This window comes from Chelonia mydas, chromosome 9 (genome assembly GCF_015237465.2).
Source record: "Chelonia mydas isolate rCheMyd1 chromosome 9, rCheMyd1.pri.v2, whole genome shotgun sequence".
Classification (NCBI taxonomy): domain Eukaryota; kingdom Metazoa; phylum Chordata; order Testudines; family Cheloniidae; genus Chelonia; species Chelonia mydas.
Genome location: NC_057855.1, coordinates 32,072,452 through 32,093,316, shown reverse-complemented (window position 1 = coordinate 32,093,316; position 20,865 = coordinate 32,072,452). Strand labels below are relative to the sequence as shown.

At 40.5% G+C, this 20,865-nt stretch overlaps 1 protein-coding gene across 19 annotated transcripts in view; it reads right to left on the bottom strand.

The window, feature by feature from the left end:
• Positions 1-20,865, bottom strand: part of TFDP2 (transcription factor Dp-2) — a 259,198-nt gene that overhangs the window by 91,371 nt on the left and 146,962 nt on the right. Inside the window, exon 1 of one of the 19 annotated variants that reach the window (XM_043522846.1) lies at positions 2,199-3,689. The exons of 17 other annotated variants lie outside the window; for them this stretch is intronic. The gene's annotated coding sequence lies outside the window, so the exon portion shown is untranslated. Of the gene's footprint in view, positions 1-2,198; positions 3,690-20,865 lie in introns of those variants that run through there. One more of the 19 variants, XM_037909195.2, reaches the window with a different exon arrangement.

Here is a 20,865-nt window from a genome sequence, read left to right as displayed (position 1 = left end):
CAGACTCTTACACCCATATGGTCCTGATCCTGCAACTGGATCTCACTAACAAGTTTAGTGTGCAGCATAAGGATAAGCATTATTTCAACAACATAAGGTTATTACAAAAATGTGAAGCATTACAGATTATGTCTGATGCAAAGGCCCAATATTTCAATGGAGCTGCATTCATGACCCCTCCCACATGAATCCAGTTGGAGGATCAGGGTCTAAGTTTTCTCTTCATCTTACTAGCAATAAATCTTAAAATTATGTAAGGTAATGGAATAAAGGAACAACACAGCAAGAGAAAAAACTACGTTGTTTAATTGTCAAGGAGAAAAAAACTACATTGTTTAATCGTCAAGGACAAACTCAAGTCTTTGATCCATTCAAAGTATTACAAATTTTGATGCTATATTATATATTTTAAAATAAGTATCAAGCATACCACTTCCATAAATATTTAAATAAATCAGTTAAAAACCACCACTCTCTCTTACCCAACCTATTAACTGATAGCTATGAGCTAACTGACTCCCTCTTTATGGACAAAATACTTTAATTGATGTAGATCTTGCTCACATGTAGGCCCCTTAGGTCAATCACTATACTTTATTTAGGAAGCAAACAGAACAATTAACCCCTAAAATAACTCAGCCTTTTTACATGTGAATTTCATTTTAAGCTTTTCTACTGAACCTCAGATAACCTCTAAGTTTTTAGCTGGCTTTAACACATCTAGATAGTTTCTCAAGTATTTAGCCATTTGGGGCACAAAATGAATTTGAATAAAAAATATTTCTACCAAGTCAGTTCCCTATACTTGATTTAACTGAAGTAAAAACCCACTTTTGCAGATATTAACTCATTCCCAGATAATACACACCTCAGATATTTTTTAAAAGCCAACAATAAGAAAATCAAAGTTTCCAAGATACTACACTGCAATTAAAAATGCAAAACATCAAATAAAATAATTTAATTCCCATAAATTTTCTTTAGACACGATCTGGTTAAGCCAGATTTATAACCTCCTCACCCTCATCAGCTACTGTGAACTTTGAATGAAACAACCTCAATTGTAACAGGAGAGACATCTGTTTCTTTTTTTCTGAATCAAATCCTCATCAGGAGTTTCCCAGCTCAAAAGTCTGTTGTGCATTTTTTTTTAATCAAATCTTGTTGATTACTTCCATGGATTTAATTATTATTATTTTCATGATTATGATCCCATTACAACTTTATTTGACAAAGCTAAAGTATTAGACAGATTCCTGTCTAAATTAAAACAGTTATGTAGTATTGTTCTTGGTAACATATGTATTGGAAAAAAAACAACACAGCGTACTACTGCTCATACTTCAGGCTACTTAAGTATATACACTTATTCCGGGTATCTCAAGTGTACTCACACCATTTCTTGCGATCATACAATAGTAAAGTCTTTACTTATACTGTTCAGATCTAGGCAAGATGTCATTTATTATATTTTCTTGCCAACCCAAATAAAAAAAACCTAGCATAATGGCAGTTACTACCCCAACAAGCAGACACCAAATGGTGCCACCCACACTCTCACACTGTGCCTCATAATAAACCATAAAGCAGTGGAATGCACTGGCCCCTTTATGAGCAAACAATACCCTGGCTTCATTAGAATACAGCTGACATTTTCAAAGCACGAATACTTCAAGAGAATTGTACTAGATAAAAATTATTATAGTGAAATACCATGTAATAAAATACATACATCTTAACCTACTTTTAAGATATGTTTCTAAAGATCTAAAGAATAATATTTTCCCCTTTTGCACATTTTTTTAAAGAAATAACAAAAGTAAATCATAAAGGGCAAAGTTCGTTATATCAATTTAAAACAGGTATAAGCATTTTGGCTAGTTTTAATGGCATGAGGCCACATTCAATGCTTTAATTAGCCAACACCACTTCTGACAACTGAGTTAAAGAAAGAGGAGGTAAAATAATTCCCAAATTTTAATCTATTTGTTTAGACATGTAAATGACAAACTAGGCTAATTCTTTACCCCTCCCCCCCAAACACACTGTAGTTTTCTTGCTTGCAACTTTCAGGAATGTCTTAAATTTAATATGCTAGGAATTCTTTATTAATTTAAAAAACAGTAGCTGTTCCAAAACACCAAATACTTTCTGAAAAATACTTATACAGCAGACAGAAACAAAACGCTCTCTCTTACCTGGACTAAGGAAGCATGCCTCTCACAGCAGTACCAACAACACTCTACAGTCTTTGTTACCATTCAGAGGAAACTTGAGACTGTGCCAGACATGAGCAATCAAACTCAGAACAAGCCCACTTCAAATACTTCGCTAGAATTCCAAAAAGATGCTCAAGATAGATGTCCTATGGTAACTCTAATTGATAAAGATGAAACAATTAACTGCACTAAAACATTTTACAAAGAACTGGCATACCATAATCTGCAGAATGAGCAGCACACTATCATACTCTCCAGCTTTTTAAAGCTCACACTTCTTACTTTTAAAGATTTAAAAATAGTTTTTACTCATGCCGATGTTTTATAATTTACCATTCATTTTGATTCAATTTAAACAGTCAAAGCATTACAATCTACAGTATAAAAATCTAAATAGTGAAGCCTGTATATGCAAATTATAAAAGTTGGAATGTTCTTTTGGTTCCAGGCTGCATCAAAAACTTGCTACAGCCTCAGAGCAGGAAGCCTTAACATTTCTTGAAAGCCAAGCAAAAGTAACACAGGAAACTGAAAGAAATCAATTTTTTTTTTTGTTTCAGGGCCAGATTCTGCAAACACTTGCTTCTTTTTCCCCCTTTTTCATCCTAGAGCATCTTTGCAAACATGGGGAACAGTACAGTGTCACCATTCATTCTTGTCCATGGCTTGTTCCTTCACTAAAACCAGCCTGGTCACGTCTCTGCCTACAAGTCCCACAGTCTAGTTGATGGTCAGCTCAGGGTCAGACTGACTTTGGTTGTATTTGTATTATTTTCTTTGGCATCCTCTCATGTGTTTGTCTTCTGAAGTGTCCCCATCATCATAATCTTTTTGACTGTAGTCAGTCCCATATCCTGAGTTCACATCCTGCTCTCTAACTTCTGCAGACCCTTGCAACATGTCAGTAATTTTACCCACATAAATAGTCCTATAAATTTATGCTCAATAAAATTACTTGTATGTACATGTTTGCAAAATTTGGACTTAATTGCTCAGCTCTGAGCAAATTCTAAACTTTGAATTATCTGCTCAGCTTTCTTATTTATAGAGCTGAGCCTATCATCCTCTGGTCTTAACAGCTTGTTTGATGCTTTGACCAGCAGGTCCATTCCTAATGTCAGTGAAGAATATCCTAGAAATACTATTTTTATTTACAACTTGCTAGGACCCATTGCCCACAGACAGGATCAGAACTATATTGTACAAAGCCCTGTACAAACACAGTCCCCAATCCTGTAATGAACACCATGTATGCTGACCCCAGACGCTGAATGGGGCTCTATGTGGGTGCAAGGAACCATAGAGGCAACTATGGTCCTAGCCTTGAAGACCTAACAATTTATGGTCTCAATCCTGCAATAAGAGGTACACAGGCAGACCACTGCACCCATGCAGAGTCTCACTGACTTCAGTGGGAATCCATGATACACAGGGGTCCACCTAGAAGTATTTCATTCTAGGATCAGGGTCCAATGCCTCTAACTACCATTATATTCAAGACAGTTTTACTGAGTTATCTTCATTTCTCCATTTGCTGTTACAACTCTATCTTCAATGCCATTAATTCCAGCTCTAGAATATATGCTTTATGTTGCCACAAGCAGGAAACCCAGTTTGACAGGTCATCCTCCACGTGCCCAAATAAAAATCTACAAAGAAAACCAAAAAAAACCTGTGGTTGTTTTAAGCTTAAAGTCCTACATATATTTCCTTTAAAACAATGTTTAAAAGCTGCTGTTCCTTTAAATGTCTCTCCTGAATGATTGCCCGGTCAGTTCCTTTCATATCTACGCATCTTGAAGATGTCTGTCCATTATGTGCAAGGATGAGAAAATTATGGAAAAACTTCACCATCTTTCAACTGGCATGATTAAAGTTGATGGGCCTGACTAGTTGCCTGACAGAAGCATAGCAACTACTAGAAACAAAACAAATAGGACTGAATGAAGGAAAATTATTCTCTCAGCAAAGCATCTCTTCTTTCCCAGCTGGAAAGCAACTGTATAGGACAAATTATTTTAAGAAGCCACCCTCAGAGTTCAACAATTGAATAGTCAAGTTCAAAAGTTTGTTCAGCCTGACCTTTCCCCGCACTTCAATTATATGACTGTATCTCTGAATTTATAGTAAGACTGTAGAAAAGCTGCCAGAACTATAAGTGCCTCTGTGGTGCCCCCTCTAGGTAACCTGGGATGGGATTCACAAAGGTATTTAGGCACTTAACACCCACTGATTTCCAGATGATTTTAATGGGAGTTAGGTGCCTAAATACATTTGTGAATCCCTACCCTTGGTATCACAGCTCCTGAATCATTCAGGAGGTGGTGGTGGGTCCAAGGAGTGAGCTGGGGCACTAATTGTGGAAAGGCAGAATACCACAACTGTGCTGAAATGCAGGGATGAGTGGAAAGTAATTAGAAGCTAGATAAATACATAAACCAGGTAGGGACTGAACTTCAGAGGCTCCAAGGACCCACAACTCCATTTGCAGCCAATGGAAGCTAGGCTTGCTCTGAAAATGAAGTCTGTTACCTACAGAAGATGAAATGAATTTTTTTTTTTATTAGAAACAGAAAAGGGTCATGGGAGAGACCACCAATTGCAGAGAAAAAATATTTACAGAAAAATATCCTATCCTTAGGATGCCTTTTTTAGAATTTACTATAGTCTATTTTATAGATTAATGGATTTTAAGACCAAAAGAGACTATTATGTCATCTAATCTGAGCTCCTGAACAACAGATAATGGATTTCATGCAGTGAAATCACTACATCAAGCTCAAGAACTTGTGGTTGAATTTTTCTCTTCTTTTAACTACTAATATTTAATGAAGATATTCACCACAAAATGTTATTGCAACATTTATAACAAGAGAATGATTAAACTGACACTTTTAAAGAGGACATTTATATTGAATTATGAAACTAATAATTGTTTACTTGTCTCTGTTAGGAACTAATAATTTTTTGTATTTCCATCTCATACAAATATGGTAAAAATATATTAAGAACTAGAGAGGGCTTTTTAACATTTTTTGTTTTGCTTATTCTGAATCTAGAATTGGTTGTAAGAATGCCATTCTGCCTCTTCTCTAGTGTCCCTGTCAGCTTCTGCAGAATTTAAGTTTTCATTTTAAATACAGATTATGTTTCCAACCCTATTGGGCACAAAGATAACCTTTTCAATGTGAATACTACAGTGCATCTGAAATAATTCCTGTAAAATGGGGGTTGGACTGCCACAATTAATCTCAGTGGGAGCTAACTTTGAAGCCTAATTATCTCAGTGTAAATACTAACTTTAAGTCTTACTCTTCTGACCATTTTACCAATGTATTTATACAGTGTGGCTGGATTCTATACAAGTTAGAAATAAAAAGGATTATATTAGGTAATTAATTTATGTATTTTCAACACATCATGGTACCTAAACATCAAATAATTACATGGAGACCCAGCCCAACCCAGAAGCATAGAGAAAAGGGCCAGGTTTTCCCGCCATCTCCTAGTCTTATCTGCCATTTTAGTCAACTGAAAACTCATGAGCTTGTAATATCTTGACGTGCTTTACTGAATTTTCCTCATTGACTGGTGCTTGGGTTAACTTCTTGCCTTAACCCATGTATTGCATGCCCACCACACATCTCATCTTTTCATCTCCTTTGTTCCATCTTCTCATAATGATATCTTTCCTTTCCTCCAACTACCCTCTCTCTCTCCTCCCCTTTCCTTTCCTCTTCCCACCCCTTCATCAGCCCCCTCACCTCGCAACCTTCCCCCAACCAAAAATAATCAATAATTCAGAATATAAATATGTATTTTATTATTAAATAAAAAACCTCACTGTAACAGGATGGCAGAAATCTGCTGATCCACCATGACAACAAGTGTTTGAATCCTGCAGAGAAACTGTCTCTGAGTTAATGAGCCATACCTGCCACAAACCTTAATATAAGGTTGATAGGCAGTGACCTTTGGGAGAGAATAACTTCTAGAACTGCCCATGCAAAGGGAAAAAGCTTAGAACGAGGTTTATGTTTTACTTACAAATAAATAAAGCCAAGCCCAGGGAGGAGGGTAAATTTGGACAATGAATGAGGTTCTCTGTGCTCTGGTGAGAATGGGGAGACACTGAGGCCTGGATCCTCAAAGGTATTTAGGCTCCTAACTTTCACTGATTTCAATGAAAACTAGGAACCTAAATACCTCTGAGAATTTGGGTCTCAGCCTATATATATTTGGTACAAGAAATGGGTTTTGCAGACATGATCTGCACAGAGTGAAAATGAAAAACGTCCTGAAATGGCTAACTGAAAAACAACAGCAGCAACAAGAGCACACAGACCACAGCCTTACCGTAACAAACACAGACTGTGGGCCAACAAAAAGTTGTGGCTGCAACCTAACAGGCTTTGTTGCAATACATAAAGAAGCAACAGAGGTTTGCAGCCCAGCAGGCATGAGCAACCATTTCACCCACTTGCTAACTGGGCTGCTTATAAATACCAATCCTTTAGCAAAATGCAAGAGTGGAAACTAATCAGAGGTAAACTTAGCCATTCTCAAGCAGGTTGTTATCGCAACTCAGTGCAAGAGGGAATCTGCCTTCCAGATTCCGGGTGAGCACACTGCCACAAACTACAAGACCATAAAAAGTGCTGTCTTACAGCAGTGTGGGGATCTTGGAGGAGAACATAAGAATGACCATACTGGGTCAGACCAATGGTCCATCTAGCCCAGTATCCTGTTTTCCAGCAGTGGCCAGTGTCAGATGCTTCAGAGAGAATGAAGCATTAATTAAGTGATCCATCCCGTTATCCAGTTCCAGCGTGTGGCAGTAAGAGATTTAGGGATACCCAAAGCATGGGGTTGCATGGCTAATAGCCACTGATGCACCTATCCTCCATGAATTTATATAATTCTTTTTTGAACTCGGGTATACTTTTGGCCTTACATAACATCCCCTGGCAATGAGTTCCATAGGTTGACTGTGCATAGTATGAAGACGTACTTCCTTATGTTTGTTTTAAACCTGTTGCCTATTAACTTCATTGGGTGACCCCTGGTTTGTGCTATGTGAAGGAGTAAATAATACTTCCCTATTCACTTTCTCCATACCACTCATGATTTTACAGACCACTATCGTTTGTCGTTTCTTTTCTAAACTAAACAGTCTGTCTTTGTAATCTCTCCTCATATGAAAGCTGTTCCATGCCCCTAATAATTTTTGCTGTCCTTCTCTATACCTTTACTAATTCTAATGTACCTTGAGATGGAGCGACAAGAACTGCACACAGTATTCAAGTGGTGGGCATACCATGGATTTAGAGAACGGCGTTGTGATAATTTCTTATTTATCCCTATCCTAATGGTTCCTAACATTCTATTAGCTATTTCTGTTACCTGATGTTTTCAGAGAACTCTAGATTATGACTCCAAGATCTTTTTCTTAAGTGGTAACAGCTAATGTATAGTAGGGGTTATTTTTTTCAAATGTACAGTATTTTGAATTCATCAACATTGAATTTCATCTGCCATTTTGTTGCCCAGTCACTGTTTTGTGACATCCCTTTGTAACTCTTTAGAGTTAGCTTCGAACTTAACTATCTTGAGTAATTTAGTATTGTCTACAAACTTTGCCACTTAACAGTTTATCCCCCATTAAAGATTATTTATGAATACGTTGAACAGCACAGGTCCCAGTACAGAGTCTTCAGGGACGCTGCTATTTACCTCTTTCCATTCTGAAAATGACCACTTATTCATACCCTTTTAACCAGTTACTGATCCATGAAAGGAACTTCTCTCTTATCCCAGGACTGCTTAGTTTGCTCAAGAGCCCCAGCTGTTTGGACAGGCACTTGAGTTGGAGCACCTCAAGTTAAATAGAAGAGGGCTGGAGTTTCTCCGTTTCACCCACAATCCCCTTGGTCTTCTAGAACCAGGACATATTAACCTTCTGGGCACACAGCAAAGTTGTTTTTGTTTTTAAAACAGGCTTATGGCAAAATTGTGGATTTATAAATAAACATGCGATGATCTGTGGCTTTGCTGCTCAAGTTTATGGTGAGGGTGGAAGGTTGCAGATTTCATGCCCAGGAACTCTCTAGGCTGCCTGACTCCACCAGTAGGCAGCTCCTCAGGATGCCAGCTCCAAGCAACTGTAAACTAATGACTTGGGTGAGCAAATAGGTTCTGGGGGTAGATTTGTGTTGATTTGTTTGGGGGGAGGGAGGGTGCTGCAGTGCGGGCCTGTGTGTGTTTGGGATTATTGCGTGTGCTGGTTGCGTTGTGGGGGTGGTTGCGTTTTGTGTCTGAAGGGTTGTGCTGGAGAATTTTGATCAATTTGTGTAGGTGGTGAATAAGGGGTAGGTGTTACGAAGAATGTGTGTGTGTGTGTTTGGGGTTATGATGTGTGATTGTTATGTGGGTGGTTGTGTTGATTTGTTTGGGTGTGTGGGTTGCACTGGAGTTTGAAGTGAGTTGTATGAGTGGCAAATCAACCTCTGAAGAACTGTAGCCCTTGGACCAAGTAATCCATGATCTGTGCAGTCTCCTTCTTATCACTGACTCATTACAACCAATTGTTGCCTGCAAATTAGCTGTATAATAAGTATACTGAGTGGCTGAGTTACCTCTGACATCACAGTGGTCTAGGTCTGTTGGCACTGATAGACACATGCTGTACTGTTTATTTACTTTGTGTACACACACACACACGTACAATATACACACATATAGTGGGGTAGTATAGAGTCAAACAGTACAGTTGAAGCAGTAGGGGCTAGTCGAATTTTACTTTTCAGACGGGGAGTATATAATCGAAGAAAGGAATCAATTTTAAAAGAACTGGTTAGAGCTTAGGGGAGATTCTAGATCATATCTAAAGGATATAATTATGAATTCCTTTCCTGATTCACCAGAAAACAGTAAAATAGAAAACTACCTAATTTGTGTTATACCCCTTCCTGAGCAGAAATCTTCTCATAGTCCTGCAAAAGAGACCACTAACAAACAAAGCAGTTAAGAACATTTAATATATTAATATTCAGGTCTGCTGCCTCTGAAAGTATTGTCACATCAGTTATTCATGTAATAAAAAAATCTGAATGAAGATAAGCAAATCTGGCTCAAATGACCTGAGTGAAATGACTGTGTAATATGAAGAAATGTCTATAGACTGATACACCTTATTTTTAGTGTTACGTGTTCTGCTAGTTTATACAAATCAATTTTTGTAATGTACAGTTGTAATGTTACACCTCTGAGAAGTCAGCTAGCTTTCCCCTATACTCTATTTCTCCATTAAAAATAGACCAGAGCAAGCTGATAAAGTGACCGGTAAGAATCATGAACAGTCACAGGAAAATGGAGAGTAGAAAGAGCCAGTTGGGGAAGGGGCGCTGTGTCCCCAACCAACTATATGAAAGTAGGATCTTTTCACAAGGCAAAGTAAAATCCCCAAACTAGTGTAACAACTCTCACACCCAGCAATAGGGGTTTCAAATCTACTAATGGAAAGAGGATGTTCCCCCTTCCCAGTGGGATCCACAGTTTTGGAAAGTGCCCAGATAAGTCTTTCAAAGTGAAATTTTCAGATACAGAAAGCTATTTTAAGTTATTTTTTCTGCTTTTATGGTGCCTCTGTATAAGTTGGGCTTTCAGTAATTAAGAGATCTGTCTTTAAAGGTGGAGGAACTTAAGGAGTTTCAACAAAACCGTAACATTTGTGAAGTAACGAGGCTATAGCATGATTTACACAAAATACATGATTGTGGCATGGGGTATAAAGATTTTTATCAATACTTTTTTGGGATGACCTGAATAATTCATTCATGAGTTTGCTATGTGTAAGTAATGCAGCCATTCCAAAGTCATCCTGATAATGGTGTGGTGTAAAGAGTTTATGTATTCACTGTATCTATACACACATTGACCATTAAAGAAAGGGATGGTAGCACTGCCTATTATTAACGCTACCTGACACTTCCCATTAAGACCCGATTTTCAGTTTCTTATAAATTTGCTTGTCTACGGGGGATATACCCTGGAATAGCTATTACTTAACTATCCCATGATAGCACAAACTGGGTACCCAAAAATCAGTAGATTAAAAAAACAAACAAAAAAACTTAAGGGAAAGTTACAATAAAATGTTAACATACTACATCATACATTGAATACTAACCTGTCCCTGAATAAGTACAGATCTGGCTAAAAGATTCTGGCTTGCTGGCTGGGAAGCCCTCCTCCTCTGATAGAAAGGATGACTAAATTTCTAAATATCTATCCTCTTTCTGGCACCATTTTGTGTATGTACTTGGTGTGAAAGCTTCTCCACTACAAAGACAGTCCATATTTTACTATATCACAATTTCACAGGAGGAGGTGGTCACGTTTCCAATAATGTGCAATACAAATCTAGCTGCTAAACAAAATAATTTGTCATTCTGTTTAAAATGTAAATCCTCTACTGGGCATTAGGTAAGCAGGTCAGGGGATCTCTAGGAAGCTGGCATTTTGTCATAAGATTAATCTCTAATTATTTTCTCCCAAAACCATTTAATTTCTGGGTACAACGACTGTATCTGCAAATATGTTCCCCTTTCCCTATATGGTCCCTCCAACAATACCTTCCTAGTAGCAAAAATATGATGGATCTTAACTGGAACCAAATGCCATCTTTTCAGTAATTTATACAAATGTTCATTATGAGCTGCACAAATTGATGATGTATATCTCCTTTCCCCATATAAAGATCCATTCATTTTGATCAATTTATTTGTTCAAATCCGTCTCCAGTCTTTTCAGCTAGGTTGTTGTTTTCTTAACATCTTTTTCATTCAAAATTATATATGCCTTAGAAATTAAACCTGGTGTTCCTGCTTGCTCCTGGGTCAAATCCTCAAATGTGGTTAAAGATTTAGCTAGCGCTCCCTCATATGCCCAGATTTCAAAATAAAATTTTGACTTAATATTGAAAATATAAGATTTTTATATTTACATTATTACATACCTCTTGGTATGATTTCAAATCAGGAGTTAGGAACAGCTCTCCAAACTGAGTAATCTCAGCTACTACCCACAACAAGTAGTCACTCTGATATTTCCTAGAGATAAATTCCTGATTATTAAAAAATGTAGCTAAGGGAGAGGAATTTAGAAAATTTGTCCAAAGCTATTAAGGCGGTCTGGATGAATGGGTGACTATTTTTGGTGACCTAAACTTCTTTTTAGCCTAACAATTACTATGAATAGTTATATCTGAACTCCAGGCTTGTTCGAATGTTTGGATGTCTTACTGTTAAACCCAGCTGATCACATCTTTTAATTGTGATGCATAATAATAATACTGACTATTCCAAAGGTGGAAAAAGGATTGACATTGTGAGTGAACTGTGATACCTAATTAGAAGAGGGAAAAAACAGTGATTTTTAATTATGTCACAGGTAAAACAAACGAGTAATTATACTGATGTGACTTACACTTGTTTATTAATGCATAACGTAGTGAAAAAGGTGAAGGGGTAGAAGGGATAGTTCCATCATTCTGGAAGCAGAATCCTAATGCAAAATGCATTCACGATTAACATGACTTAAACCTTAGTAATATTAAGGCACAAAATTGTCTTTTATTCAGCTATCCATTAGAAAAGTAAATAAAATAGAAATAAAAAGAAACAGTTGGCATTGTATCTGTTTAGTTCTATCCGTAAATTTATGTTAAGGCTATGGTCGTCTTCTTTTGTATGCCATTTGAAAAGCAACAGGCTGAGATTATTATTGAATCTTGATATTCAAAAGCCATTCTAATACTTCTGGGATACCTAAGTGGATCCCCCTTATGCCATCCCTGTAAGCGTGAATGGGGCAACTGTCTGTGATGTAGGGCATAATTTGTACCTCACCAGTCACAATTTGGCAATTCTCTTGAACTCATAGGGTCAAGATAAAAATTATACAAAGTCACTTTCCCCCCCAGTTAGTACATTCATGTTGTTCATTCAACTATATTAATACTCTGCAGTTTAACAGCACCTTTTATGAGTATCAAAGTGTTTTACAAAATCACTGAGCTCCAACCCCACTCTCAGAGATCACTTCAACTACTGTATTGCAGCCACCTTTTGAGTGGAACATCCTAGCTGTTCCAAACAATACACAACAGCAGCAGTTTAGGGTCAAAGGTAAAGAATACTGTATCCAACTGGAAATGCATGGAATTGGAAGCTGGCAAGGACACTCAGTAAAATGCAATGGGATATTTAATCAACACAAGTAGTCATCAGAACCTCTTAAGTCTCCTCTGAATGAAAGCACCTTCATTAGCATAGTATCCCTTAATGCCACATCTGTAACCAGAGGGAAGAGTGTCAATTACTGAATCAGGCCAGGTCTATACTTAAAACTTTTGTTAGTAATGTCGATTAGGGGTGTGACTTTTATTTTAAAAAATAACATTTCTATAATGGCGAAAACACTAGTATAGACATACTGGCATAATAATGCTTTTGATGGTATAGCTTATACAGGGTCCTCATCCTGTTATGTTCACAGCATACATACAGAGAAGTCAGATAAACAAATGCATTGCAACCTCCCAGCAAGAGAAACACTATCTCTAGAATTCAGAACACCACTACAAAAATCCCCAAAACAGAAACAAAGCAGGCTGCTCCCTAAAGCTCACCCCACCTTACTCTAAGCTAACTGGCTGTAGAAAAGACTCTGATCACATGCTTTCCTGCAGATCCCCACAGCCTTCAAGCTGGACCAGGAAATTCTTTACAAATTACGTGACAGCCTACAATTCCAATGCAGTTTTCAATATACCACTCAAACAAAATAAGCATACTGGCAAAAGCATGTTTTTGTCAGTATAACTGTTTACACGAGGGCTTTTGTCAGTAGAGCTATACCAGCAAACCTTTTCTAGTGTAGTCTAGGCTTAAGTATTTCTAAAACTTATCATTTTGGTGTCCTGACTGAAACAATACTTATAACTTCCTTCGAGGTCACTTATCAAAATGCTGACCAGACCTAAGCCAGATTAGTTTGTGAAATTTTACAGGTCCTCAGTGTGTACACTACAAAGTTATGCTGGCATAACTATGCTGCCTAGGAACATGTTAAAAAAAAAAGTCACACTGCCTAGCTGACATAGCTGCAACTACACTGCTAGTATAGCTATGTTGATGAAGAGTGGTTCTGTCAGCTTAGCTAATGTAGTATGGGGTAAGGTGGCTAAGCAATGCCCACAAAAGAAATCCTGTTGGCTTATGCTGGGTCTCCCTTACTGCACTCTTCTGGTATAGCTATATCAGCAAGCATTTGTAGTGTAGACAGCTAAGGATTACAGAATAAGCGTGGTTGCATAAAACACAACACATTAGGCTCCTTTTACAGTGGGGCTAAAACTGCATCAATCGGTTTTGATCCTTAATGTGGATAAGACTTAGTTGCCTTGTATTTTGTAATTTGGAACCCAACTCCCCAAAACCACCACTTGTGGTCATGTTTTTTCACTGGTTTCCAGTGCAATCCACTAAGCTTATATTATCTTTGTAGCCCTGAATTCTTGAACACAGTTATCAGAGATATCCTATAACCAGTTCTAACAGTTAAGACTAGCTGGAAATTGCTTACAATTTGATTTGAACATTAGTTTGAACTCTCCAAGGCTGGGTAAAGGACTATGATTATTTTTTAAGGACTTATGATCTGTTCCCTTTGACTCCATGCCAGAGCCCAAGTCTGTGAATCTTCACGGCATGATGAAAGATGCAATTATTTTGATTAACATCTGATTAACATGATTTGATTTTGTGATTTTTTTTTTGTAATTAAAAACATCAAGCTGCCATAGTAGCACACACTATAGATCAGGGGTGAGCAAACTTTTTGGCCCGAAGGCCACATCTGGGTATGGAAATTGTATGGTGGGCCACGAATGCTCAAGAAATTGGGGGTGGGGAGGGGGTGAGGGCTGGCTGGGGGTGTGGGCTCTGGGGTGGGGTCAAAAATGAGGAGTTCAGGGTGCAGGAGTGGGCTCTGGGCTGGGGCAGGGGGTTGGGGTGCGTGTGTGAGGGCTGCAGCTGGCAGGGCTGGTTCTTGGGTGCAGGAGGGTGGGACTGAGGGGTTTGGAGGGCAGGAGGGGGTTCAGGGCTGGGGTAGGGAGTTGGGACGGTGGAGGGGGTCAGGGGCACAGGCTCCGGACGGCACTTACCTCAAGCAGCTCCCAGAAGCAGCAGCATGTCCCTCCTCTGGCTCCTACATGGAGGCACGGCCAGGTGGCTCTGCACGCTGCCCCATCTACATGCACCGCCCCCACAGCTCCCATCGGCCTTGATTCATGGCCGATGGGAGCTGCGGGGGCAGTGTGCGGAGCCCCCTGGCTGCCTCTACACTTAGGAGCTGGAAGGGGGACATGCTGCTGTTTCCGGGAGCTGTGGAGCCATGGCATGTGTGAAGTGGGGCAAGCCCAAGACCCCGCTCCTGTAGTTTGCCCACCCCTGCTATCAATATTAGTCAGATTTAGTAATAAAAACATTTGAAGTTGGAAAACAGTTATTTCCAAAAGCATCCCCATGGGATCTTAGTCTGCTTGGATTTCCTAAGCTGCTGTGATTATATGTTTTATATACACACATGCAGGGCCACATGCTGTCCTAATATGGGAAAAACCACAGAGAATCTAGGAAACTACCCAAACTTCCAGTGACAGTTTCTTCCAAATCATTCTCTTGGGAATGGCAGGCTTTGCTCTTGGGAATGGCAGGCTTTGCTCTTCACAGGATAGAAGATTATGTTCCATAAGACTACAGCTCTTTGGCCATCCTGTAGAGGAGCCTTGGACAACTCACTTGGTTCCCCAGGCCCAATGGCAACATGACCCCCTAAAAGCCAGTACTCTCCTCCTTGCAGATTTCCTTCACAATGTGTCACGTTTCACTATCCTCCCTATAGCAGGGGGCAGAGTATTATTGTCATGCTGAGAGGTACTGGTGACTGCATGGATCACAAGCTTCACTGATATTGATGGGGGTGAATACACCCTTCAATTCTCATGACTGAGGATAAAACAAAAGAGGTGTGAGACCCTGCCCAGGAATTTTGAACTGAGCGGGTGGAGGGGCTTTACTGAGTTTTGTTTGGGCAAGGGTGTGTGTGCCCAAGTGTGAAGGACTGCAGAACACAGAGAACCAAAGAGTGAGGCAGACAGCCTGAAGCAGCAGCAGAAAGTATTCTGGGGAAGAGATTTTTTGGGTCAGGGTGCAGGCTGAAAAGAAGCTTGTTGGTGTCATGAGCAAAAGAAGCTGTTATCTGCTATTTGATTCCTTCTGTGTTCAGAGACAAAGAACTTGGCAAAAAATGGTTTTTAAATAACCAAAACTGCATCACAAACACCTCATTATCACAAATTTATCTTCTTAACTGGACTAACCTACTAGACACTGATTTTTTGACTAGCCACTCAGATCAAAAAAAAGTGGTAGAAGTGGTGGAAGTGGTGGAAGAAAAGAAGAGGGGGGAAATATGGATCAGGCAGAGAGTTTCTTACAGGCCTGCTGTTGGAGCAAGAAATTGAGATTGGATAGGCATTGTGATTGAATAATCACCTGCATTACAGCTGACCTAACACTCAACAACTGAAAAACCAAAGCCAAGACAGAGCAGATAAAAATGTGGCAATCTGGGTCACTCACTCAACACAAAACCCCTCATTGCAGATGGTGGGTGGTGATACATTCATATTTTTATGAACATGTTGATTTACAGTCATTTTGCAAGTGCTTCAATTAAAAATTCTATCAGAGTTAAGAAGTTTAAAAGTTCAGTCATAGAATCATAGAATATTAGGGTTGGAAGAGACATCAGGAGGTCATCTACTCCAATCCCCTGCTCAAAGCAGGACCAACACCAGCTAAATCATCCCAGCCAAGGCTTTGTCAAGCCGGGCCTTAAAAACCTCTAAGGTTGGAGATTCTACTGCCTCCCTAGGTAACCCATTCCAGTGCTTCACCACCCTCCTAGTGAAATAGTGTTTCCTAATATCCAACCTAGATCTCCCCCACTGCAACTTGAGACCATTGCTTCTTGTTCTGTCATCTACCACCATTGAGAACAGCCTAGCTCCATCCTCTTTGGAACCCGGCTTTAGGTTGTTAGCGACACTGGGCACTACACTAGGTAACTCGGGAGGGTGGAAGACCACAAGTGTCGATGAAGCCCTCTTGCTTTATGCCCAGATAAACGAAGGCCCCTTTGCTCCTTGAACTTTTTGTGACCCTGCATAACCATGAAGAAGCTAGCACACAGACAGACAGGTTTGCACACGGCTCGCCAGCCAAGGCCAGCTTCGGCCTGGGAAACAAATAAATAAGGCAAAAATGTTTAGCAAAAACCAGTAACAAATAGACTCAAATAAGGCAAGGCTCGGGCAATGCTACTGAGGAAAAACACAACTGGCTGCTTTAGCTGATTGGCTACGGTATTGTATGGGGCAGCAAATAATTAATTGCATAAGCTTATATAATAAAATAAGCAAAAGTATAAAATATACTAAAATCTGTATGCGCTGCTGCAGGATTTAAGACAGCTCAGTCTCCCTGCGCCCTATTTAAAGCTTCAAATAAATCTCTCTGCTTCTCCACCCTGTTGTGGTCATTGGTGTGACGCACACCGGGCAACGAACCCAGCTGTTGCTTGCCTCGGGCACTCTGTGCTGGCAACAAGGTAATTGAAGGCTGCTATCAAATCCACCCTCACTCTTCTCTTTTGCAGACTAAATAAGCCCAGTTCCCTCAGCCTCTCCTCGTAAGTCATGTGCCCCAGCCCCCTAATCATTTTCGTTGCCCTCAGCTGGACTCTCTCCCATTTGTCCACATCCCTTCTGTAAGTGCGGGGACCAAAACTGGATGCAATACTCCAGGTGTGACCTCACCAGTGCCGACGAGAAGGGGATAATCACTTCCCTTGATCTGCTGGCAATGCTCCTACTAATACAGCCCAATATGCCATTGGTCTTCTTGGCAACAAGGGCACACTGCTGACTCTCATCCAGCTTCTTGTCCATTGTAATCCCCAGGTCCTTTTCTGCAGAACTGCGTGGAAGCCAGTTGGTCCCCAGCCTGTACTGATGCATGGGATTCTTCCTTCCTAAGTGCAGAACTCTGCACTTGTCCTTGTTGAACCTTATCAGATTTCTTTTGGCCCAATCCTCCAATTTGTCTAGGTCACGCTGGACCTTATCCCTACCCCCATCGTATCTACCACTCCCCCCAGCTTAGTGTCATCTGCGAACTTGCTGAGGGTGCAATTAATCCCATCCCCCGGATCATTAATAAAGATGTTGAACAAAACCGGCCCCAGGACCAACCCCTGGGACACTCCGCTTGATACCGGCTGCCAACTAGATATCGAGCCGTTGATCACTATCCATTGAGCCCGACAATCTAGCAAGCTTTCTACACACCTTATAGTCCATTCATCCAATCCATACTTTTTAAACTTGCTGGCAAGAATACTGTGGGAGACCGTATCAAAAGCTTTGCTAAAGTCAAGATATATCACATCCACTGCTTTCTCCTATCCACAGCGAGCCAGTTATCTCATCATAGAAGACAATCAGGTTGGTCAGGCATGACTTGCTCTTGGTGAATCCACGTGGATTGTTCCTGATCATCTCCCTCTCCTCCAAGTGCTTCAAAATGGATTCTTTGAGAACCTGCTCCATGATTTTGCCGGGGACTGAAGTGAGGATGACCAGTCTGTAGTTCCCCAGGTTCTTTCTTCCCTTTTTTAAATATGGGCACTATATTTGCCTTTTTCCAATCGTCCAGGACCTCCCCCAATTGCCACAAATTTTCAAAGATAATGGCCAATGGCTCTGCAATCACATCAGCCAACTCCCTCAGCACCCTTGGATGCATTAGATCTGGACCCAGGGACTTGTGCATGCCCAGCTTTTCTAAATAGTCCTTAACCTGTTCTTTCACCACTAAGGGCTTCTCACCTACTCCCCATGCTGTGTTGCTCAGTGCAGCAGTCTGGGAGATGCCTTTGTCTGTGAAAAAAAAAAGCATTGAGTGCTTCAGCTTTTTCCACATCATCTGTCACTATGTTGCCTCCCCCATTCAGTAAGGGTCCCACACTTTCCCTGATCATCATCTTGTTGCTAACATACCTGTAGAAACCCTTCTTGTTACCCTTCACATCCCTTGCTAGCTGCAACTCCAGTTGTGCCTTGAGCTTCCAGATTACATCCTTGCATGCTCTAGCAATATTTTTATACTCCTCCCTAGTCATCTGTCCAAATTTCCACTTCTTATAAACTTCCTTTGAGTTTAAACTCACAGAAGATTTTACTGTTAAGCCAAGCTGGTCACCTGCCATATTTGTTATTCTTTCTGCACTTCGGGATGGTTTGTTCCTGTGCCCTCAATAAGGTTTCTTTAAAATACAGCCAGATCTCCTAAACTCCTTGCCCCCTCATGTTAGCCTCCCAGGGGATCCTGCCCATCAGTCCTGCAAAATTTTGGATAATCTGTGCTCTGCTGTACTATTCCCCCTCAACAGATGTCTGGGGAGTGAAGTCTCTCATCACCATCAAGTCCTGTGTTTTGGATGACTGTTAGTTGTTTTAAAAAAAAAAAAAGCTGCATCCACCTCTTCATCCTGGTTAGATGGTCTATAGTAGACCCTTACCTTGACACCAATCATTTTTTACCCCTTTTATTCTTACCCAGAGACTTTCAGCCCTGCCTGTTCTATCTAAACCTTGGTACAAACATATACATCTTTGATATACAAGGCAACACCTCCTCCCTTTTTTCCCTGCCTGTCTCTTCCTGACAAAGCTACACCCTTCTATATCAACATTCCAGTCACGTGAATTATCCTGCCAAGTTTCTGTGAAGCCAATTGTTGTAACTGTGATTATTCACTAGTATTTCTAGTTCCAGTTTATTCCCCATACTTCTTGCATTACTATATAGACATCTAAGACGTTAATTAAATTTCCCCTCTATATTCCCTTTTGTCTTTGCTGTGATTGCTCCTGTTCCCTCGCCCCCAAATTCTGACCCTTCACCCAGGTCTCCATGTTTTGCATTTACCTGTGGGCTTTTGTCTCCTGCCCCCATCAAGCCTAGTTTAAAGCCTCTCTCATTAAGTTAGCCAGTCTGTATCTGAAGATACTCTTCCCCATCCTTGATAGGCAGACCCTCTGCTCAGCAGTCCTTCTCAGAATACCATCCCCCAGTCAAGGTCAAGGAAGCCAAAACCCTCCTGGAAAAACCATCCACGCAGTCATGCATTTACCTTCAGAATGTATTTGTCTCTGCCTGGGCCCCAACCCTTGATGGGAAGGATTGATGAGAACACCTTCTGTGTCCCCAACTCTTTCACCCTCACTCCCAGAGCCCTGTACCCACTTCCGATCTGCTCACCTTGCAGTATCATTAGTACCCATATGGATAAGCAGCATGGGGAAATAGTCAAAAGGCCTGATGATCCTCGGCAATCCTTCCATAACACCTCGGATATGGGCCCCTGGCAGGCAGCACACATCCCAGGATGCCAGATCAGGCCAGCAGATTGACGCATCTGTCCCCCTTCGAAGGGGATCCCTGACCACCATCACCCTTTGTTCACTCTTGAGAGTGGTGGCTGCAATCCTCCCAGCGTTGGGGGTATATGGCTTCTTCTCCTCCTTCTCCTTTAGGGGAGATTTCTCATCTTCATTGCCAGGGCAGCATACCAGTTTCTCTCTATGGATGGTGCATAGGGAGCAAGGATGGAGCACTGCCCGCTACCAGAAGTTACCAGAAGCCAGTTTCCTTCCTGTGAAAGAGTAGTTTTCGTCTTCCCCTGGTGGTGTTACTGCAGTCCTCGCCAGCTGGATTACTTCTTCCACCTTGGAGGTCTCCATATGCAGGTTTTCAATGAGTTCCCTGTGTGTGTGGATGCTCCTCAGCTTAGCCACCTCCTCCTGTAGCTCTCCCATCTGCTTCCACCTCTCACACTGGATGGTCTGCCTCGCCTGGCTTTCTATGATTGGGAAATGCAGGCCACAATCTCTGCAAATCCACACCAGGACCTGGGTAGATGAATCCACGGTCGGTTCTTTTTCTGGACACAAGTGCAGGTAGAGAAGCCAGGACAAATGATGGCACTAGTGATGCGGCCTTTCCTAACTATGCTGATTTTATCCTTTCATCCTCCTATAAACTCCCTCTGCTATCCTCTTGTTCTTAAACTTAAAAATATCAACTTTTTGGCCTACAAAAAACTTCTCATTTCTATATCTAATCAATAAATTAGTTTTGTAAACGTACTGGAATTAGGTTTATGTCTGAGTTCTGTTTTTGAGATCAGTCTACCAAGAGAAAACTACTGTGTTTGAATTTTATAATGGTTTAGAAAAAATTTAACCTATGTGTTAGGTGTTCTTTTAGTGAAACAGATATTCAAAAACACGAAGACATGGGGGGGAAATAAAAAGAGAAAAGTTACTCATCTAAAAATACAGAAAATATTTTTACTATGATATACTCATTCTCCTTGGCACTGGATCTAGACATTCTTCCTCTGTGTTTCCACTAACCTCCAAAGAGAGAACGTGTACTAGCTGCTTAAGTGGAAT